The sequence below is a fragment of the Anser anser genome (genome assembly GCF_964211835.1).
Source record: "Anser anser genome assembly, chromosome: 4".
Taxonomy (NCBI): Eukaryota; Metazoa; Chordata; class Aves; order Anseriformes; family Anatidae; genus Anser; species Anser anser.
This window is the reverse complement of record NC_139724.1, coordinates 31,692,569-31,716,496: the sequence shown is the minus strand read 5'-3', so window position 1 is coordinate 31,716,496 and position 23,928 is coordinate 31,692,569. Positions and strand designations below refer to the sequence as shown.

Below are 23,928 nucleotides of genomic sequence, written 5' to 3'. Positions count from 1 at the left end.
TTTTAAAATGAATGCTGTTGTGCCCATTCCTTTTAGGGTCCTTAACATTTTAATGCATTTTCCTGGATGTGTGCCACCCATTTGGGAGTGCAAGTGATATCATTTGTCAGCTTTGTATTGCCTAAGGTTATAATAATACTCAGTTCATCTAGAACTGCTGGTATGTCTCTCAACCACCTTTACTTTGCAATAGAGTATTTATTGATTTATACCTGCCTGAGGGAGCTCCTTCCCAAAAGCTGTCACCGACGGTACAAGTCCCACCCGGGCTCTTTGCAGACTGATTCTTGACAGGGAACACTCCTTAGCCCCTGCAGGCTGTGAAGATTCCCAGTGCTTTTCTGATCCATCTCCCATCCTCCTCCCTACCCCAGCTCTACCCAGGCTTAACAGTGGAACAAAAAGATTTATTTAGCAAGCGCTTACAAACAGGATTTTAGGGAAAAGATTGAAAAAAAGCTTTAAGCTACAACTGTTTTATAGCTTAGACCTATAGCTGCCTAGCCAGCCTGGACTACTTCCTACCCCAGCATCAGTGCTAGGAATTTGGTGTGACACAACACGCTATTTCCAGAATTTTGCAATCATTTCCTCCAGTGCCTTTTCTTGCCTTGGAGGTAAATTTTATGATAGAGATGAACTGCAATGAAGAAAAATGACAGCTAGAAGTAGAAAAGCTGTGGGATTTCTGCTCTCTCAACTGATAAGCGGTTTACTGGCATTTAAGTGAAGCACTTCTTTTGACAGGATAGTTTGATTCCTTAAAAGTCACTCACATTAGCCAGCTTGAGACATTGTATGGTGCCCATTCACTTCAACTTTTGAGGCTTAGTTTTTTTCTTTAATATTAAATGTTGCTACACGCATTTTACAAAGTTTGTGGTTTCTAAACAATCACCAATTTCTTTTATGAGTACTAAACATCCTCCCATTACTACAGGTAACTGATCTACTCAAATACTGTTTGGCTTGGATGTATCTGTGAGATCAGCTCTTGATTTGTGCAAGTATATTCTCGATACGTTTCCTTAATCCTCTATCAGAGACAAAGTTTTTGTTGTTATTTTTATATCTTTTATAACAAGTTATGATAAACAGTTTTGGGCTTTGCATATCTAATTATACTATTGGGTTCTTAACGAGACAGAAAAATGGTACGTTGCATACAGCTAGTAATTACTGGGAAGATCAGAAGATATATTTGAAAAAGATGTAGTGGTAACTGCTTAAAATATTGCAGCTGCTGCAGAGTTTGCTTTTAATGTTAGGTTGGGTATATTTTCAAACATAGTACATCTAGTTACCAAGTCTGACTTAACTAGTAGTTGTCTTGCTTATGATGTTGGGCAATAAAAAGGAGGGAAAATACCATGATTTTTTTTTTTTAAAGTTTGTATCTTGGGTTGCTGTTTGTTTCTTTCTTCTTCTTTTTTAAAAGAACAATGTTGTTGAATAGCTAAGGAACTGTAGAGGTTGAAGGCTAATTTATTGTCCTGAGTTGGGTGCTAGTGAGTAGAGTTTCACTGCCTCTCTGCACTGTTCTTTCAATGTGGAACACATTTAGAAGGGGGAAAAAGAAAAATCAGTTTTGCAAGAGAATAATACTCTACAAATGTCTGCCTATACAGAGGCACAGAAGGACACATTAGCTGCTTCCACTGTGATATCATCCTCCCCTTGGATATTTAAGTACCACAAAGACCACAGAATAAGGGAGGGAGTCTAGGCATGCTCTGTTATGACTAACTGCCAGGTTTAGACGTGGCTTTTTTTATTATTATTTTTTGATTTGTTTTTTTTTCCTCAGGAATACTGGTAAGTCTTACCTTCTAGTTCCAAAAACTCTCTTTCATTCTGGTAATGTGCTTCTGTATCGTCACCTGTCAGCTGGGCTTGCGTGGCCTGATCTCTTACAAAGGCAGGATTTGTCTGCTTTCCTCAGTCAGGGAAAATGCTGTTTGCTGTTGTATGGTGTTGTATGTTGTGAGGTGTTCTTGGTGATCCGGCATGGTGTGGTGCTTCAAGTATTAGCCGTATTTAACTCTACTCAGATACATGTAAAAAAGAACATGTGACTTGAAGCAGGAGCGTGCTTGAATCCAGCACTCACCACCTGTGCTTATTTGGAAAATGGGAATAATAAATAACAGGAGGAGATTTGTTCTGTCCTTCTTTCTGCCCTTCTTTAGGGTGTAAATGAGAAAATCTTGTAACTGCTATAGTTACAGATGGAACTTGAGAGAAGTTAACTTTCTTTTCTTTAGCTCAGAAGACAATATTCAATCCATGTAATCTATCACTAAAGCACAGAGATCTTACTTTTTGGGGAAAACATTGTGGTGAAAGTGACTGACTCCCTTCCTTCAGGTATAAATTAACTAAGAGTTAACTAATGAACCCATGCAACGAGGTTCTATTCAGATAGTGTATGAAATAGCTACATTTAGTAATAATTAATACTGTGCAATCCCCAATAACTAACCAAGATATGAAACTCCCTCAACTCCAGTTTAAATATTACTTTGCATGGTCTTAGTTCACTCCAGCTCTCCCCAGGGCTTTCACTTCTATCTCCAGCAAACAGCCAGAGTCAATATGCAGTGTAATATCATCAGATATGCACTTCCAACACAGAAATTTAATGGTCACCTGTTATGATTAAAGCCATAAGAGATTAGAATGCTTCATAGTCGCACAATTCATGTCTTTTATGATTTATTTTGCCCGAATCCCACTGAGTGCTACACAATATTTGTAGAGAGTTACCGAGTGACTGAGAGGCAACGAGTTATATCTAAGTCCCATCTTGGAAATAACTTAGTTCTCTAGGGATGTTAAGTGAAACTTTATTAAAGGTAGGTACAAACATCCTCTGACTTAAGGGTTAATTATCTGGCAACACTGAAATTCTGAGTTGTACGTGTTTAATTTTTTTCTTTGCAAGAATTAGAGATGCTTAATTATTTTGTAACGTCACCTTTTTTGTTGTCACTTTATTGCAATAGCTACTCTATTGTATTGTCCTCATAAGCTTCAGATGAACAGTTTCTCTGACTGACTTTTCTCAAGAATCTGTAAAAATCCTACTAGTTCTCTCAGCTCTGACAGGCCATGCAACAATCACGGCACACCAACAAGGTCAGCTATAATTCTTCAGAAACAAGGCCAGGAGCTTTTCTTTAAAATGCTTTCTAGCAGCCTACAGAGGAACATTATGTCCCCATACTAAATGTTTCAATTAGACAGGCCTTCATTTCTGAGGCTTTGGTAGCAAATCATCACAATTTCTGTGGCTGATGTGGAGAGCCTAAATCTGATTCCAGAACCAGATGTTTTTTCCACATTGGTTTAGCAAGCCACTGATTTTAAACTCTAGATGCAAACTAATAATGCAATACGTATGCAAGTGAGGGTGGAGGAGGAGATCTCCCTCAAAACCTTATAGAAGGTAGCCAGAACTGATGACATTGGACTAGTGTAACCAAATATACAACCCAATACGATTGATCAAGATTTCTCAAAGTCACCACAGGTATATTAGGAATGAATTTGGGCCTGTAGGTTCTTATATGTGCTGCCACTTTGGGAAGCTCTCCGAGACTTGAGGTGTATCGACGTGTATTTCAGATTCTTTTTTTTTCCTGCTGTGATTGCTTGTGATTGAGACAAAATGTGATTTTTAATCTCATTGATTATCTTATGAAAATGATAATAAGCTAGTTTTTGTTTTCTTCAGTATTTTTTATCTGTGTATAACATGCTGTTTCTGGTTCAGGACTAGGTCATACGGCTGCTAAAATTCTAAAAAGTCTTTCCTGAGTAAACCCCAAATCAATCTTTTGGGTCAAGAATTGGGTTGACTTGAAACAGTTTGTCAGGGGAGAGGGTAGAATCAGGGAAGGAATAGAACTATTGCAGTTTCTCTCTAGAAAGCTATTAATTTTTCAAAAAGCATGTTGTGTGCTTTGAATTCCTACATGTGAGTACTAGTAAAGCAGAAAAGAAACCCACACCATTGCCTTATGCAATACAGAATTAATCTTCGGGACTTCCCAATGGGGCCAAGAACTTAGTTCCCTCTTAAAATAAATAAATAAATAAATAGATCTGTGGACGAAGCATCTGTGAGTATAGTGAAGTAACAACTAGTTTTGCTTAGATGGATGTATCCTCCAGCCAGCGTGGGCTTGAACGTTGCTATAAGTAATGTAATTTCCATGACTGGTTAAAGAAACCTGTGACAAAATTAATCAAGTATAGGCACCTGCAGTTCAGTGATTTAGAGCACTCAGAGTAAAATGCAACTTTCTATAATGGTGACATTTCCTCATAGTAAAATGCGCGTGGAACACCAGGTTTGTCTACACTTATTGCAGACATGACCAATGGGATGGGTAGCTTGTTCGTGCAAACCGTGATATCAGCTGGAGGCTGCAGAGAATGACACCGATGTTTGTGTAGAGACAGGTAAAAACATTTATTACAGTATGCATTCATACCTAAATACCACATCACATATTTCAAAAAAAAAAAAAAAGAAAAAGCTAAAACTCTCCTAGGTCAAGTCCCTTTCTCTGTTAGTACAGCTGTGTCTTTTTACAAGCCCGTCTTTAGTGCTTTGGTTGTATTCTCAAAAGGCAAACACCACTCCCTTTGGAGGCAGTTTCATAATCAATAGACTTCATTACAGGCAATGTTTTCTCCTTCCTTTGTTCGTTTTATTAACCCTAGATGACTCTTGCTATCTCTCAGGAATCTAATCCCTGACTCTCTTTGGATCACTCCCCTCTCAGCCTGCCCTTACCCCACATATTTTGGAGATAGTATATAATGCCTCCTAGCAAAATTTTCCAGGAACTAACTTCTCTTTGCACTGTTGAGCAGAGCATGCTTAATTATATATATACCTGCCAAAACTAGTGGTGGTGTTTTGTTTTGTTTTTGGCTTTGCTTCCTATTCTCTTACCACCTGGCCCCATTAAGAACAAAAATAGAACTAATTTTATTTTAAGTAGTTTAGAAAATCAGACTGGTGCACAGAACTACGTTTGGAGAATGCAATGAACATACAATTGTAAAGGATCTGTTAGACTTCCAATCATCTTCCTAACCAAAACTTAAGAGCTCTTTGAGAGGAGAGGGATATACAGGTTAAACTGATAAAATATAGTGGAATACTAACAAACCTCTGTGTGTGTGTGTGTTTAACATTCTCTATTTGCATAAATCAATGGAATGAGTCCTTTCACAAGGACAAGATTAACAAGAGGTGATTCCATATCAGTATGAAGTTAGATATTTTAATTTTTCCTCCAGAGTGCAGTGAGCATAGCATGGTATGTAAGGATTAGCTCAAACTGATATGGTTCCATTTATGAAAGGTCCTTCAAAGGAAATTCCTGATACAGTCTGACACAAAAATTCTGTCAGGAAGAAGCACGTTAAGCAACCTGCTTTCCAGTTAGGGTATATTTATTAGTTACACGAGCCAAAGTATGTGCAGAAACGTGTTGAAACTCTTGCTCTTTTTCTAACCTGCCTTAAAATTATGTCATAGCAAAATTTTATTTATGGCTTCTTTTCTTTAATAGTATTTTTTCTTGTCAGTTAAACCAGAAACTATTATACCTTTTCTGATGGTGGAAGAAGAGTTGTATGTACAGCACAGCTAAAAACAGAAACTGAAATGTCTGAATATTTGCCAAGATGGAACAAAGTATTGGTGTTTTTTTCTTTTATAATTAGTATGCAAATTTTGAACTCTCTGAGAGATAAGAGAATAAGAAAATTAAAAAGCAGATTTTTTTTCATTCTGGTTGCTTCTGATCAGGTCAGAAAATGGCCTTAGTTGTCCAGCAAGGAAGGAGGGCAAATACCAGGGAACGCACCTGAGCAGTTCTCGGTGATGTCCGAAGCAGCGCGTAAGCACTGCAGGCCCACCGTGGTGCCATTGCTGGAGGCCAGCAGTTGTCTGCTCTGCAGAGCCATGGCTTGTAAACTGTGCCCCTCCTGAAAGCAGTTTTTACAGAGTTTTGGACACAAAAGTAGCAGTAACCTGTGGCTCTTGTAACTCTGTATGGTCACAAAAGCAAAACTTACTCCTAGAGAGGAATTAAAATAAACTTCCTGTGCTTATCCTGCCCCACTCGTATCCCCAGGCCTGAAGGGATGAGCAGCACAGGATCCTGCCTGTGCTGTGCCGTGCCCCCAGGTTATGATTATGTAGGAAGAACCCTGCCTGTTTCATATTTACTGCTTTCTCAATGAAAAAGATAAAATTCTATGAGCATAACCATAGCGGTGTGATAAGAAGGAAAATACTATGGCTATCAAAGTCCCTACTGCATAACAAGCTCAATATTTCCTGCTAATTTTAAAGTGAAAGGGCCTAGCTTCCCTCTCACTTAATATGGATAAACCTCATCTTGCTCAACTATTTGCTGATTGTTTCATTGGGCAGGAAAGTGAAGGTTAAAATATGCCCTTCTTGAGGGATTTCATATTTAGGCCATTATTCAAAAAAGTCATTGGTAAATTGTCCTTCAAAGACCAAACTGCCTCTCAGTAACTGAAACCAAACAAAAATCAATCAACATTCTGTAGTAAACTGGGTGCATCGATCCTGTTCATAAACTTGTATGAAATATGATTCAGTATATATGCTCCCATGATTAATTGTGTGGAAAGCCTTCACCCTAAAACCTGAATGCTGCTGCGTGGTGCAGGAAAGAGCATTTTATCTCACTGCAGGCTAATGATTTGTTTAGAGCTTAGTGAAACATCTGTTTGAGGGTGGCAGATGACCACACCTCATACAGCCATGGGACACGAGTATTTCTGAGGAGGTGGAATCAGGCTGCACTTCCAAGGATGAATTCAGACTGCTCTGTGAATAAATGAGCTGGAGTCAGGTCTCCCTCTCTTCCAGTGGAGCCCCCAGGAGAGCTGGGGCTTGTAAAAGGAGTGGGAAACAAAACAAGTGGGAAGACTGGGAGGGAGAAGTGCTTGTGCCCCAAACTGGGATTCTGCTTGCTGATGGCAGGTGTGAGTACAAAGATCTTAAAATGCAGGGGATTCCATTATGATTTTAGTTGAAATGTATCATGGCACCTTTACAGCTCACAAGATGTAAAGGAAGTCCCGGGGACATCCTTCACATTGTGGTACCGTACACAACACCTCCCACCCTCCCCTTTTTGGTTTACCTGCCATATTGAGTATGTTTGGGATTACTGAGTTCCAGAAGGGACAATTATAATTTCTTGGCATAGGGGTTGGGTTGTCATGCAAGCCTCCAAGAGGTTGCTGCTGAGATGACGTCTAGGCTGCTTTTTTTTTTTTTTTTTAACATCCGAAGGGAGTAAGATGCTCAACTGCAAGCTGCTTCTATGGTATATATCTCCTCCAGACCACTTAGAAAACATGGCTTTCAGCCCTTTCTTTATAGCCCACCATTATGACTGGATGCTTCATCTTTCAAAGAGAGATGAGAAATATCCGAGTTTTAATATTATAGCATTTCTGGTTGCTCTGCTTGTCAGCAGTGTGTTCTAGTTCAGAAAAGGAAAAAAAAGCAACTTTGAGCAGCTGTGCTTGCTGTCCAGTGCTTTCGCATTAAATAGCTCCTGGTTTGAAGATAATTTATTAATTGTCATCATCACTGATGGCACTAGAAATGCAAACAAGTGCTCTGAGAAAGCTGATAAAAGAGTTGTCATTGGAGCAGTTTATTAGTTTTGGGTAGTTGTTTTTTTTTTTTTTTGGTTTGTTTGTTTGTTTTTGTTCTGTGTACCTTAAGTTGTTCATATATTTGTGTAATCATACAAAATAGATTTTTTTAATTCTCTGTGAATGCCAAGTATTCCTACTGTCCTGCCATCTTATTATCTCTGTAAAGTCTGAATCACTGCTAAACTGCTAGGCTGAATGTTCAAAATCTGTACTATAAAGAACCAAGTGGATCTACATATTGGATTTCTGTACACCAGTATCTCACCTCTACCTGTGTGCCATTTTCACATAATTATGGTTACATACATTTCCCCTCCTTGCATCAAAAGGTATGTGCACAGCGGGTGTTCTCCTCAGGAAAATCTCTCTCAGTGATTATGTAGCTGCAGCCCGTGACTGTGCAATCCACTCTCTCCACCTTCTCTGTGTGTTACATTCTACTTTTCCCTGGGTTGCCCCAATCTCCTCTGTTGTCACTATAAGCAGTGCGCTCCTCCTCTCCCTTTAGGTCAGTTATTACACCACGGTAAAAAGGGGAGGATATGAGTGTGTGTGCATCCACCAGGAGCTGGTGAGTCCAAGTTTTAAATCGATACAGGACAGAGGTGGGTATATTTCTGTGAGAGGGCAGAGCAGTGGGAGCTGCTATAAAGGTTTAAAAAAGAAGTAAATTATGCACTCCTCCCAGTGCTAGCCGCAGCAGGCAAGCCAATAAAAAGCTGAGCCCTCTCCCTGGACACAGCAGACGTGCGTGCACCTGATACAGGAATTTCTGCCAGCAGTGCAATTTGGTTTTCCTTGTGGTCAGGAAGTGCAGGCAGCTGCGTTATGATTACCTCGAGCACACGCTCTCAGGGAGCAGCTACTGCTGGTTCCTACTATCAGGTGCATCCAAGTAGGAGAAGTCAGTGTTTGAGCCTCTGTGTAGCCAAACTGTAGATTTGCCATGACTTACTGTACATTTTCTACTTTTAAGATATATGCTGAACCCCAGGGCAGTGTACATGCTTTGAACACTACTTGCATAATGATTTAGTGCTCACTAGTAAATCTTCTGTGGGCCTATACAGTACTGTAACTATTCCCGACTTTCATTTTTCCAGACTTGTAGTGAGATTTTTTTTATTATATTTTGGTGTGGGGGGTGCCAGTTTCTTATGTTCAAAACATTAGGAAGGCCAGTGATTGCTTCAGCAGCCAGGCTGTTTGCCCCTGGTAGATATGAATGCAAAGCCACTGAACTTCATAGATGCAGCTGCATCACAGGATCTCTCAGTGTGACAAGTTATATAAAACAGTTTTAAATATCACACATTAACAAATATATCATGCTGTTATTCTTTCTTCTCTCAATTTTTAGTTTTGTCTGGTTTTATCAAGGATTAGCAAAACATGGGATTGGAAAGTATTGAATATTGTTTACTGTTAGGCTTTGAAAAGACTCCCTCTCAGGAGAGTACCTCAGAATTTCTCTACAGCCTATAAAACCTACATAAAATCATAAATTTTCTTTGGCAATCTTTTATTTTAACTGAAAGAAAGTAAAATAAAGACAATTGTTAAAAAAAAAAAAATGGTGGTGTGGTGGGATTTAATGGAGAAAGCAGACTATAAAGCTTGCTTTGGATCAGCTAAAATAGACTTCCTGACTACTCCTAAGCAGTTGCCTACTTGCATTCCTTTGGAGAAATTTTTGTCTTGTTCCAGATTGGATATTGCATATTCATAGGACTATTTTAAAAAGTGGAGCTGATTTAGAAATTCTTGCCTTGAAAAAAATAGTCATAATTCATTCCTTTCCCCCTCAGTTTCTTGCTACCTTTTTGTCTTCTTTAATTCTTACATGAACAAGCTGCCAAGAGTATTCATAATGCACAGTCTGATTCTGTTTCTTGATGGCTAAATTATACATGATAAATATTCTGGCAAATATTAGGTTTTAAAAAATCCTGCATATATCTAATACATGAGTTAAGTGTACTAATAAAAGAACTGGGATGCATGGAATAAAACCCCTCTCCTTTTCTAAGAATATTTCACATGCAAAAGCTGCACATTGCTATCTGGACCTGTGGCCTAGCAACTAAGCCACATTTTTCTTTATTATTTTTATTTTGGCTTATGCTAGATGTTCAGTACTTCTGTGCATTAGCATATATGATAGATTTTGAGTTGTATTCCTTCCTATCTTATAGTTTTTTTCTTGAAGGCATGCTTTGGGCCTTAGAAGGCATGAGTTACATTTCAGGGTTTAGGGTAATAATGCTTTTTTTATTCCAAGTATTGCTTTCATCATTATCCTCTGCAATGAGGCTATTAGAAGGGGATGGAGGGAGGAGGGGAAGGGAGAAAGGGGGAAAAAAAATCTGTGGTAAACTCTTTCAGGTAAACAGATGACTGTTAAAAAGTTTGCACACCCATCTCTTCAGGGTGACCCTAAACTGCTACAGTAGAAAGAACATTTTACAATAGTGTCTGACAGTGTTACTTTCCTTATCAAAACAGCTCATCAAGGTTAGTGTATAACTACAAGTCTGAGTAAAAACTTGGTTTAAAGGCATGAGGTCACTGGAAAGAAATACTTGCATTTATTTGTATTGAAACTAAGCTAAACACATAAACAGCTAAGTTTTGTGTTGTCCTTTGTGATTACATCCTCACAGAAAGTAGGGCTCACAGAATCAATACAAACAGGAAAAGTCTTCTGTTTCTATATTTCTTAGATAGAAGAGAATCAGCAGGAAGAAACTGGGTTTCTGATAGAAGCTGTAGCTGTGCAGACCTCTCCCTGTCAAAGTTCGGGGAACTATAGGCCTGTCAGTTTGACCTCAGTGCCAGGGAAGCTCATGGAGCAGATTATCTTGAGGGTCATCACGCGGCACTTGCAGGGCAAGCAGGCGATCAGGCCCAGTCAGCATGGGTTTATGAAAGGCAGGTCCTGCTTGACGAACCTGATCTCCTTCTATGACCAAGTGACGCGCTTGGTGGATGAGGGAAAGGCTGTGGATGTGGTTTACCTTGACCTCAGTAAGGCTTTTGACACCGTTCCCCACAACATTCTCCTCAAGAAACTGGCTGCTCGGGGCTTGGACTGGCGTACGCTTCGCTGGGTTAGAAACTGGCTGGATAGCCGGGCCCAGAGAGTTGTGGTGAATGGAGTCAAATCTGGTTGGAGGCCGGTCACTAGTGGTGTCCCCCAGGGCTCGGTACTGGGGCCGGTCCTCTTCAATATCTTTATCGATGATCTGGATGAGGGCATCCAGTGCACCCTCAGTAAGTTTGCAGATGACACCAAGCTAAGTGCGTGTGTTGATCTGCTCGAGGGCAGGAAGGCTCTGCAGGAGGATCTGGATAGGCTGGAGCGATGGGCTGAGGTCAACTGTATGAAGTTCAACAAGGCCAAGTGCCGGGTCCTGCACCTGGGGCGCAACAACCCCAAGCAGAGCTACAGGCTGGGAGATGAGTGGCTGGAAAGCTGCCTGGCCGAGAGGGACCTGGGAGTATTGGTTGATAGTCGGCTGACTATGAGCCAGCAGTGTGCCCAGGTGGCCAAGAAGGCCAACAGCATCCTGGCCTGCATAAGAAGCAGTGTGGCCAGCAGGTCTAGGGAAGTGATTGTGCCCCTGTACTCGGCTCTGGTGAGGCCGCACCTTGAGTACTGTGTTCAGTTTTGGGCCCCTCGCTACAGGAAGGACATGGACGTGCTCGAGCGAGTCCAGAGAAGGGCGACCAAGCTGGTGAGGGGTCTGGAGAACAAGTCTTACGAGGAGCGGCTGAGGGAGCTGGGCTTGTTCAGCCTGGAGAAGAGGAGGCTCAGGGGCGACCTTATCGCTCTCTACAGTTACCTTAAAGGAGGCTGTAAAGAGGTGGGGGTTGGTCTGTTCTCCTACATGCCTGGTGACAGGACGAGGGGGAATGGGCGAAAGTTGCGACAGGGGAGTTTTAGGTTGGATGTTAGGAAGTACTTCTTTACCGAAAGGGTTATTAAGCATTGGAACGGGCTGCCCAGGGAGGTGGTGGAGTTACCACCCCTGGAGGTCTTTAAAAGACGTTTAGATGTAGAGCTTAGCGATATGGTTCAGTGGAGTACTTAGTGTTAGGTCGGAGGTTGGACTCGATGATCTTGAGGTCTCTTCCAACCTAGAAATCTGTGAAAGAAAGAGGGAGCACAGAGTGGGGTGGCCAGAGTAAATGTTTTCTGCATTTTAAACTGGCTCAGAGTTACATTTGTCCAGAGGGAAGAGGGCACAATACTGCACCAGAATTGTTATCTTCACTCACCATCAGAAATGTTAAGTGAGATGCCCTTTTGCCTGGAGGAGGTCTGACCAACTGGGTGGTTAAGTTTCTAGGAAACTTGGAAAGGTCTTACAGGCTGCTCCACGCAACCCAGCTGAAATGCTCCCCTTGCTTCTTGGAGGGAAAGAAAACATTTCTACACTGGAGGGGGGGGGGGGAAAAAAGCTTGAAAGTTTTGGATTCTGAATTTGTAGACACATGGAAATAGCTCCAATTTTATGGGTGTATATAGATGTTCTGATTTTGCTGCAGTTATGTTCTCTTTATTTAAAGGACTTTATATACTATGACAACTTGAGACTCCATAGTTCAATCACATAAGCGCAGAACTGTGTCAAGATGATTTGGCAAGTCCTTGGATACATCCAAGTATATAATCTTGCTATTGATCTATGTTTACTTTAGTCTGATAACTATGCTGATAAAAGCGAGACAGCTCTGCTGGTAGTACAGGTAAGTACTGCACTGAAATCCATAGAGCTGTACTGCTGTGCCAGTAAATGAGAATCATATCCCATAGGAACAATGCCTGAAATAATAACTTGATAGCTTTTCATTCATCCTGAAGGTACTGGAGCAAATTTTATAGGCAGTCTAAGGAATTGCTCTGTTATGTTTTATGGGGATGCAAGATTTTTCTGCTTAGAAATAGCTTGCTGGACACCAAGGTCATACACATGAAAAAATTGTATTTAATGCCAGGCCTTCTGAACATCAGGGACTAGGAATTAAGAAGTGTCAAAATTAAGGGGTGTGTTTGTGTGTGTGTGTAAGATCAAGATTTTACAGCTACCTTTGTATATAAGAGGTATTGTCTACAGCTACATAAGAGCGTGGTACCAGGGGAAGTCTTAAGACCATGCACATGGTGAAAGATGCATCTCTTTCCTTTACGTATCCTTTGCTTTTTCCAAAGGTTCTTCTGCTTCTAAGTCTGTGAACATAGTGATATTCATTGCACCAGTTTTTATGTTGCCTGTGCCAAAGCTAAATGAGTCAAAATCATTTTATTTTGATGGGGAGGGGGGGGAGAGGTATAAATCTATTCTCTGCAGTGATCTATATGGAACAGGGAATTGAGCCTAGGTTTATATTCCAGGCTGTGTCTTAACGTATGTAGCCTGCTGCTTCTTTGTTACCAATCTCTTCATGGGGGGAGGGAGGGAAGTACAGCCAGCTTTGATATGTCTGGGTGCAAGAAATAACCCCAGTAAGATAGCAGAGGAGCACCTCCCTTGCATAAGCCCTTCCAAACCTTAAGAGATGCAGCATGAAGGGGTCTTGAGGTAGCAGGAGCTGTGGGACACTAGCAGTACCTGATCAGCTCCTTCATGGTTAGATGGCATCTTGGAAGGGCACTGGTTTTCCTGAAGGTCTGTGATGCCTGTGTGGCAGAGTTAAATTTCATAAGACAGCATCTTCTGAGCCTTGACTTTTATTTAAGGAACAATATTTGTGGCACAGAAAGCCATGTGGGCAATCTGATACAGATTAAGCAATAATGTATATTGAAAGCTCCTGATAGACACGTCATGGTCTTTCAATATGTGCTTCAATCCTATTGGAAAATGTTAGTGGATTTTGTCAAGAAATGCATCACTTTGGTTCCCTCCCTCTTCTGAAGTTTTTAATTATGCATGTTACCGCAGTCTGGATTTCCACTGATGTCACCTAGTAAAGAAATAATTGCCAAAAGGTAAACTGCAAGAGTGTATGAATATTGCTGAGTCTATGTAAATGTGAACTCTTCAGGAAGCAGATGACATAGTAAAATTCAAACCTGGTTCTTAATCTGAGTTGAGACCTCTTTCTGTTGAAGCCAACGGGGACTGTTACCATGTTCTCTATTGCTAAATTTGGGAAGAATCACCAGTGTGAGGTGGTTTCATAAATCTGTAGGTAGGATATTGCTATAAATCAAGATACTACAGTTCAATTAGTGTTTATGACATAGTATTTGGTATGTTGAGCTTTGAACTGCTCTGACTAGGTAGTTTATTTTTGACCAGCAGGACGATACAGAGAAATCCATACATCTTGGTGTGGGTTCCTGAGACAGAGCTTGTGAGGGACTTCCTCAGGTGAAAGATCAGCCAGAAGCAGACTTTGTGTTACTGACCTGTATAATGACCAACCAGTATAAGAATATAATAACTCTTAATCTCTTTTTTGTTGTTGTTTGTTTTTTTTTGTTAGGTGACAGTAAAATAGTACAATAGTGGTGCTTGTTTCTACTGTTATACCATCTAGGTTTTCTAATACTTTGTCAATGACTGATGTTGTACAGCTATCCTCTGGGCCCCTTACTTATTCCTGGTGCTCTGCTAGAATACATCTTTCATTTAAAAATGGTGTTGGTCTGCTGATAATAGACTATTCTAAATCTGCCAGTACTGCATTAGTACTTTAAACTCTGTAGTCTCACAGTTCAATCCTTCTCTGTTTTTCTTTTACACTTTTTTATCTCCAAATACACCTCATTATTTCTTTTCTGGAGTGTTTTTTTATACGTAGAGTCCTCAACCTTACTTTGTAAGAACTGAATCACTTGCTGAAGACTATATACTAAACTTGGGTATTAGAGATGGGAACATCTAGAAGCAAAAGGGCGCTGTAAGCTCTGTGCAGTACAGGAAAGCTGAAGACAGTCAGCTTTTACAGTCAGCAAACTTGGTAGTGAAGCTTTGGAAATCCCCAAAACGAATGTAACAGTGAGATTGACGGGAAACAGAGGAGAGAAAGAAGTTGACAGGAGAGGGTGGAAGTCCCCTGCATCGAAAAGATTAGACCAAAAGTATAAAAACAAGAACATGGATTGCAAGTAATAAGGGAAATTCGTTGTCAGTTTGCTGTGCAATTCTGGGCTTAATTATTTATTTATTTTTCACATGATAAATCTGCACCATTCAACTTTACCAAGTTGAATTTTTATTTTTTTAATAAATTTCCCAGAAAATGAAACTATGCTGTAGATTTCACAACAGTTCTGAAGTTGTTAATATGATTCTCAAAATGGAAAACTGGTTAGATTTTGCTTCAGAAAGGAGCATAGGAAAAAGGACATCCTTAAAATGTTATCTGCTACAAGCTCTTCTTAAAACTGTAAAGAGTTGGACAGACTCAGTAACCAAGAACGGAAAAGGCAATTTTGAAAAGTAGAAGATTCCTGTTCTCTACCTCTCCAGTGGATGGGCCATGCTTCATGGTCCTGTGGAGTTGCTGTTTTTGGCGGGAGGTATGAGACACAGAGGAACAGAGCAGGCAAAGTGGCCCCTTGGAAAATAAGGCTCAGGAGTGAAGGATAAACAGCTGGTATCATTGTTGTGCTTTGAAAAAGCCAACAAGCTTGGAAGCTATTGTGTAAAAACTTCCAGGATTATGGTAAAAAATGTGTTGCCCCTCATCTGACATCTCACTGAAAGCCAAAAATGTCTCTAATCCCTGAAAAATGACTGGCTACATCAGCTTATTCTCTCTCCTCTCCTTCTAGCCCTGGGAAGAGTATTCAAAAATGGGGCGTGTATCGACCTGCTGAAGTAGCAACTGAAAGGGGCAGGAGAGAGAGGGCTGTTTGGTTTTATATGCTCCTAAGGCAATTTTCTGTGAATGAAAAAGATTATTTTTGAAAATGCTCTTTCTCAATTATAACAGCTTCATGTTTACTTTGGGGGGTGGGGGGGAATCACATGCCTAGAGCACGGAAACTTCCCTGTGGGATAAGAGAGTGGAAAGGACTTAAGCAATATTCAGTGTTCCAGATAACATTGTACAGTAAAGCTCAAAATGTTAGTAGTAATGACAGCTGGCAAAATCCTTGCTTTGGATCACAGATCATATTCTGTGCTACCAACCAAATTTGCATAGGGTTAGCTAAATCATCATCCTATCCTGCACCCATGTTATTAAGTAGCAGATGCAGTGCTAGAAATGAAAGAGAAAGGATTTAAGGTTATGTGAGGGTGAGAAATGCAGGCCCGATGCATGCAGCAGCTGCTAATTGTTGCTGTCATGTAGCACAGGACTGGGAGGGATGCTGTGTAGCCATTTCTGCATTAGGTCACCCTTGGAAGAGTATGTTTTGGATGGATTAGTATGTGCTATATCATATCGTTGGATCTGTTGCATGACAAGCTCTAAAGTGAACATAGACACTATGGAAGAACTAATTTTTTTACATATCTTTATAACATACTTTAAGATGCTGATTTTTATCAATGAAGACAGCCCTACTAGTATTCAAGATTCTGAGTACAAACAAGGAGAACTAATTTACCAGGCATTTTGAAAACAGGGAAAATGAAGGTGGTGATACTGTGTCAGTTCTCATGGTTCGTTCAAAAGCCCAAACACAGAGCAACGCTCCGCTTTCTTTGGTATCCCTAATATTGAAAGATTTAAAGTAAAATTAAAGTTGGTGGATAGCAATACTACCACAGTTTGCTCTAGAACAGAAAATACAATTTCTTAAGGCCAATATGCAAACCCAGAATTTTTAATCTTGTCTTTAGGCCTTTTATCAGAAGAGAAGCTGGCAGAGTCAGTTTTTCCAAGTCTGACTCAACATCTTCATTTGGAAAATCTGCCTCATTCATATTCTGAGTGAAGTATGGTTTTATCATGGATTGTCCCAGTACCCATTTTTGTTGGTTCAGTTACAGAACGTACCAGCACCAGTGTTTATAAGTGAGGATAAGGCCCTGAAAGAAGGTAGAGGTTTATGAAGTAGACTATTCTGCATCTTGTTGCAATAGCCTTGATTTGTGCCAGGGGAGATTTAGAATGGTATCAGGAAGAATTTTTTCACAGAAAGAGTGGCTAGGCATTGGAACAGGCTGCCCAGAGAGGTGGTGGAGTTGCCACCCATGGAGTTATTTAATAGACATGTGGATGTGGTGCTTAGGGACTTTCTTTAGCACTGGACTTATAATGTTGGGTGGATGGAGCTGATCATTTTGAAGGTCTTTTCCAACCTAAATGATTCTATGATTCTATATGCCAGACCCTTTCCTACAACCTGCATGATTATATTCTTTCTGGAAATAGTAGTAATAAAAGAAATTGTCTAAATCTGTGTTTTTACAACTCCATAAAATACACATATCAAATACCTTTATTAGCAGTAGCCAATAACTTTTAAATAAGCTCTGTGATCTCTGAAGTCAAGTTGCTAGTATGCCCCTTTCCCTCCTGGAAGCCTGTCCAGAATTGCTCAGGACAGCTTTTGTTGTAGGAGCTGCAACTTTAACTGCTGCCACTGAGCCTGGACATAGCAGGAAGTTTGGGTTGTTTGGGGTTTGTTTATTGGTTGGTTTTCCTCCAGAGTCCTTGTGCTTTCCATTTTGTAGAGTGCACTTTGTATTTGCAGTGGATCAGAAAAAGTGTAGTACTTGGCTGCTGAATGTGTAACCAAAGGAATTTGCTGGTAATAGTGCTTAAAATCTGCTAATTGAAGAGAATGAATGGAAATTAAGAAACCAGGAAAGTAAGAGATTGTTGAAGCTTGTTATTGTGTAGGAAATAACAAGTACTGTAAAATACTGTGACACTGAGGGAAAGGCCTTAAGGGCAGCGGTCATTTTAGAAGCTTTAAGCCTTCAGCTACACACAGGAAAAAGAACAAATTTATGTAAAGTACAAAAACTGCCCTAGATTTCTGCACTTACACACTGTGATTCAGTCCCACCTGAAGTCTGCTTAATGTGGCTCAGTCATGGTGACCTAATGCTTAGTAAGTCACAAAGCATTATTGCAGATCGGTAGAGGAACAGGCATTTAGCAAAAAGAAATATGTAGATAACACAAGTCTGGAAAAGTGTTTTATTCTCTTCTGAATATACGTGAGATCATCAGATAACAGGCTTTTTAGTCAGAAACATTAGATTGTACTGCTTTTATCTATTTTAAAATGAAGAGAAAACAAATAACAGAATAACCTGTTGCTATGCAACATCATGCAAGTAAGTTAAAAGTTGGCAAAAGTAATTAATACAAAAGATGTGACTAAGCATACTACGTATGAGGCCTGTCCTGAACCACTTTAGCTGACTCTCATAGAACACAAATTTAACAGTGGAATTGATTGTTTAATGCACATTTGGGCAATACTTACACAATAATTGCTCCTGGAAATTCCTTTTGCTAATGAGTTTTATGCCAGTGGATGTAGTTGTCTCTGTATTTTAATAATCACTGTGCTTTAGGACATCCTGTGTGTACCAAAGTAATGCTGACAAATCAGATTATTCAACCGCTAAGTTCTCTTTGTGATCCCTGCTTCTCCATTATAGCTTACATTATCACAGTATGTCTAATTTGAGGTCTTACATTTGTTTAGAGGGGAATAAGAGAGGGGAACTATTGCAGTCTTAAATGATGTGGCCAAGAGGCATTGGAAATAAGCATCCAATAAAGCAGGATCTATAGTGTAAAACCACTGCCGGTAATTGTTTCTGTACAAACAACAGAAGGTGGACCTGGGTTAATGGAGGGATCACAAGGTAACTGCGAGGACAGCTGCTTAACTGTTGGTAAATACATTGAAGAATCTAAGGTACAGAAAGGTTTGAAGATGTTTAACATCTTTTTTTTTTTTTTGAAGGTAAGACAAGTAAGAACGGTATCATCCAAGTAAAATACTCCAACCATATGCGTGGAATAAAGAGAGAAAAGGGGATTTTATAGTTTCCCATTTAAAAGCAGTATTACAGATTAGACTACCAGAGCTCTTGCACTGACTAAGTGTTTGGGACAAAACGCAGTTAGCCAAGTAACTATCAGGATGTAATTTCAGTATGTGTTATTTAATGTAAGTATGCCTGAGGGCAGCTGAAAACTCATTTTTCAGTAGTATTAATAATAGGTTATGGAATATAGTAATACAAACATCACTAGAAAAAGGGTCAGTTTCCTAGGACAAGAAGGTTTCCAAGGAGTCAGTGCTGGAAATGCAGCACTTCCTCTCCTCCTCTTGCCCTCCTGTTTGGCTGGCGGGCTTTGCCAAAACTATTAGGTCAGTAACAGCAAGTTACAGGGAACTCTTTACCAGCCCAGTGAAAAGTTTATCTTATGGGTCTTGCAGTCAACTACAGTGGTAGTTGACCTTAGCATCTCTATCAGTCTCATATTCCTATGATTATTCTCCCTGGTAGTCATGTACTGTCTCAGCTTACAAGCTAAACCATTGCACCCAGTGAAAATGGCTAAAATATGCAAAAGAAAAAAAAAAAAGAGAGAGAAGCAAACACAAACAAACAAGCAACCCTTTCTGTAAAGCCTGACTATAAATGACTATAGTGAAAGTAGCAGAGGATCCCATGCAGGGTCAGCACTAGCTAGCATAGTAGTGCAAATTTGTACTGATACACAAGCAGGAGCAACAGACAGACTGACAGCTGATATTAATCCTATCAAAGCTCAAGTAGGTTCATTCTGAGTATTAGCGTTTCTCTTCCATTATCAGTACTGACAGCTCTGAAGGTGGTCTTTCATGTTACGAAATCACTGAATTCAGGAGGAGAAATTAGGCCTACTTTGTATACTCCATAATTACAGTATTTCTACCACAGCATGTGCTAGATGTGAAAAAGTCTCATAAGAAAATGGATAATGAAAAGCTGTGGGTAGGTAACATTGTACGTGACATTCATGCAGAGATTGTTCTCTACTTAGCTTGGAAGGCTGGGACATCCTCAACTTGAGTTCCCTTTTCATTTTGAATGGGGAAGAGATAAATAAAAATAAAAATTGTCAGCAATAAAAATTGTCAATCTTCATCACTTGATCCATTTTATCATGTTTGAATAGGCAGACATTTGTGCAGTTGGAAAAAGTCAATAAAAAGAAGGAAAAAAAAACAACGCAGTCAGTCCTTCAGTTATATGTAACTTTGTATACAGGTAGAGACCTCAAATAACAAAAAGCTAGAACAGAGAATGTTAGCAGCTGCTCAGAAAAGGATTCCCTGCAAAAGTCCAGCATTCACTGAAATTTCGCTAGCTAAAGAGCAATTGCCTACAGTTTAGTGCCCAGTATACCATACTGCAGACATAGAACCTGCATCCCAGTAAAAGTCAGTCATGTTACAGGTAATCTTTCCATCACACGTGTGGCTAAACAACACCTTCTTCCATGCAGATTTCTCCAATGAGGAACACTGGCTTATTGCAGTGCGTGGTGCTGCATGAAGTAGGTGGCTGAGTAGTTGTTTATCCATATCTTTCCTCACAGCACTACAAAAACACAACAGTAAGAAACTTAAGTGACACTTGTATTTGGGTTACTGATCTGCTTAACAGCTGCCTCAGACTGTTTCTAGAAGATGCCCTTAAGCACTGTGCAAAAGATACAAAGCAGTGGTAGAGGCTGGTTATGGAAAATGTCTGGATTCATGCCATGGGGGGCTGTGAATATGCTGATAGCTGCTGTGTCAGCATTTGAGAGATGCTTTCAGCAGCAACCATCAGGAAAGACCGCTAAACTATGTGAAACTGGATGTCGTGAGTCACCAAACCCTTAGCTTTGTGCATAAGAAAGAACAAGGACAATGTCATGACAATGATGAGGTTACTTTAACTTCTGCTTTTGTTGAAATTTGTGTCTGAATCTACAAGCTGACTTATCCTACCCGGTTAATTTGTAGATTTGCTGTTAAACCAAATCACGTTATATCAGATGGAAGAGCTATGATAGAGTATCAAACCCAGAGGCATTTGCTGCTGATCGCTGTGTTTTATATCAGGCTCCAGATGATCTCTGAGGGATGCAGTGCCCTACCAGGTGCAATGTTGTAAATATTTGCTTAATGTGAGCACTGCAGTCAACAAAAGCATGCTGGTACCTTCTCAAGGAACCCTAGATGAGTTAATCATAGGTGTGATACAAAAGGTAGAGTGACAATCAGAAAGGATAAAGAGCATCCAGCCTAGACAGCAACAGGATAGATCCTCACTAAGTAGCCTAGGCCCACAGTTTGGTTTCTGCACACTGCAGAAAGCAAAACTCCAGCATCTTAGTGCAGGTTGGATGCAAACTATTGGAAAAGGGAACAATCTGGTCCAGTCCTTTACAAGGCAAATAGCACAAGCTGAGAGTTTGCTAGGTTTGGCTCGTCTGGCAAAACCACTGGCTGTGGTAAGCTGATGTGGACTTTGCAGCCTCACAGAAATAACAAGATCCTCAACTTTGAGGATTTTGTTCTAATGACATCAAGAGTTACGTCAAGTATTGTAATATTGTCCTTACCTTTAAATTTACATCTCAAGGTGAATAATAAACTGATGACTACAAGGTAGGTCTGTCAGAGGCAAAAAAAAAAAAAAAAAAAAAAAAACACCACACTTTTGCTTACAATCTAAACAGGATTAAAATGTTTGCTCCCTCATTTGAAACAACAGAGAAAATTGTTGAAATTTCAGAGGTAGAAATGAAATGTGAAAATGAGATGAAGTTACACTAGGTTCTCTGGTTAATGTGGGTGTGGCTGTTTGGAGAGTTTTATGACCTGATTTGTCCATTTTTTTTCCTCAGGTAACTAATCTTACAGTAGAGTCAGTAGAACAATATGTATGTTTATTTTAATGTTGTAATAGGCAGCATGAATAATTAACTGATGCTAGCAGTGAATATACATGTGTGCTACAACTATACTACGTAAGGCAGATGCAGGAGCACAGTCATTTTGTGTGGGCAGTTGTCTTCAGCAAAAGGACGGTATGAGGTGACTCAACAGCACTAGCCTTTTGAAGTGCCACAGCCAAATCTGCCAAAGATTGTCTATCTGAGACCTAAGTCTCATAAAGAAATTATAGTTTGCCTCCCCAGCTGTGTTTCTTTATAGCAGCGTAAGAGCTGAGAAAGTCATTCAATACCTTAGACTTTTTTTTCCTGTGCTTACAGCTAAAAACAGCTGAAGTTTTGTATAGCCCTCCACATCTAGTAGAATGAGATATTAAGGTTGTCCTACTAATTCTAATATTATTGGTTTGTGCCTATTTTATTTTCTTTAATAACTCGTAATGTGAATGTGAAAAGATACAACTATTGCGCAATTGGGAGAAAAAGTTATGGGCCATAGATTTAGGCACTTACAATGTATGGGCTTCTTCCCTACTGAAATAAAGAGGAGTTCTACAATTGTCTGTAAAAGATGCAGGACTAGGTTTTAAATCATCCTACAAAGCATTAAAGCTCTATTAAAGAAATATACTTTCAGAAGGAGCTGAAGAAAAAGCTGCCAGTCTAACTTATTCCATATAACCAAGAGAGTGATTAAATGTTCCAAATATGCAGAAGTCAAATGTCCCATTTCTGCTTTAAATCTTTTCCTTTTATAGGCTGTGGGTTATACTCCCTGCTTTGAAAACCTGTGCTGTTTAGGAACAAGAATTTATTTACAGTTTTAAAAACTTGCAACTAATCTTGGATGAATAGTCTAAATTAACCTTTGGCAGAGAAGTTGTAATTTCTAAGCCAACACACAACTGCATTTTGCATTAGTTCAGGAATATTGGGTACTTTGAGGGGTTAAGAATGAAATATTTTCCATGATTCATATCTCTTTTAGCTTGAAAAGTCAACAACTCGATTCTAATGTAGCCAAAAGGGGTTTTCAGTCCAAAATGTCTCGTTGCTTGCAATTAATTTGGGTTCTTGCAGTTAGGGTTTTGTATCACAATGCATTAATGCATGAAAGCAGCTGCACAATGAGTAGTGCCACATGTTTCAACTAAAAATAATCTGTGTATATTGTTGCTGCGCAAACAGTTGTACATTTTGGTCACTGAAGATAATCTCTCTGTTAAAACAGCAGACAGATGGTAAAATCAGATGTGTATTGGTAGAACTGAGGGGAATGCTCGCGTGTGCCTGCTCATGCCACCTAACCATGAGCCATTCCTTTCTGTCTTGGCAAGGATGCTGAGTCCTATTATTTAAACCCACAAAAATCGCAACTAAACTTTTTATGATAAATGTACTTAGGCAAATGGAAACAACTTTTATTTTCCCTGAAACAAGGAGTTTGGAACTCAGACAACTGACATGGAGCTTGGGGGGGTGGGAAGCTATTCTAATTTAGAATTAATTCTGTCTTCTTGCAGACATATCTATGGGAGAGGGAAAAAAAAAAAAAAAAAAAAGAAAATGGTATGCTTTCCAACTTGCTGAGATCCAAATCTTTCTTCCATTTGCAGGCCAATGTTTTGTGGCCCCACTGAAGAGCCTGTGCCTTTCAAGAAACTCCAGAGAAATTGATTCTGATCCCCATCCTGCTAAGGTACATACAGTGGTTTGTCAGTGGATGACTTCTTCATCTTTGGGTCTTAAAAGCACTTGCCTCTACTTCCAGCTTTGCACTTGAAGCTCTGCTTTCAGTCCTAAAGTAAGCTATACAGAGAAAAGCTTAAAGACTGTCTTTTCATCTATTCCTTACATGAAACCAGTTCTGGCCTACATCTCCGACTACGCACAGTGCTAGCTCTCCAGTACAATACTGTGGTACACTAGTGCCGGGGGTCTTAATACATGCTGGAAAACCTAGAGCCTGGCTTTCCAGCCCATAGGCAACTGGAGTACTTTAGAAAGCTGTTCCTTCCTGTCCTTCTTCTCTTTGTCTGTCCCTCCCTTTTTGGGGTCTGGCTGGGATGGAGTTAACTTTTTCACTTCCCAGGTTAGACTTCAGTGGACAGCAGGAGTGCTCCTCATCCATCTAGAGCCCTGGGGGCAGCAAAACACAGGTCTCAGCTGCAGTACAATGTTGTTATGCTCAGGAGGAGTAAAGGATAAGTGTTCCTGCTCCCACTGCAATTGGACTCATTTTTGCTGGGAAGTGTGTTCCAACTTTTCATCTTCCCGTCTGTGCTATCCTGTTAAGTCTGCAGCTTAACGTAAACTGCTAGCGAA

General features: G+C 40.0%; 1 protein-coding gene across 10 annotated transcripts in view; it reads left to right on the top strand.

Moving 5' to 3' along the window:
• The window catches only part of LOC310898849 (uncharacterized protein), a 283,775-nt gene that overhangs the window by 231,896 nt on the left and 27,951 nt on the right, over nucleotides 1-23,928 (top strand). For all 10 annotated transcript variants that reach the window (XR_014583776.1, XR_014583777.1, XR_014583778.1 and 7 more), the window contains one exon: nucleotides 23,220-23,302. The gene's annotated coding sequence lies outside the window, so the exon portion shown is untranslated. The remainder of the gene's footprint in view (nucleotides 1-23,219; nucleotides 23,303-23,928) is intronic.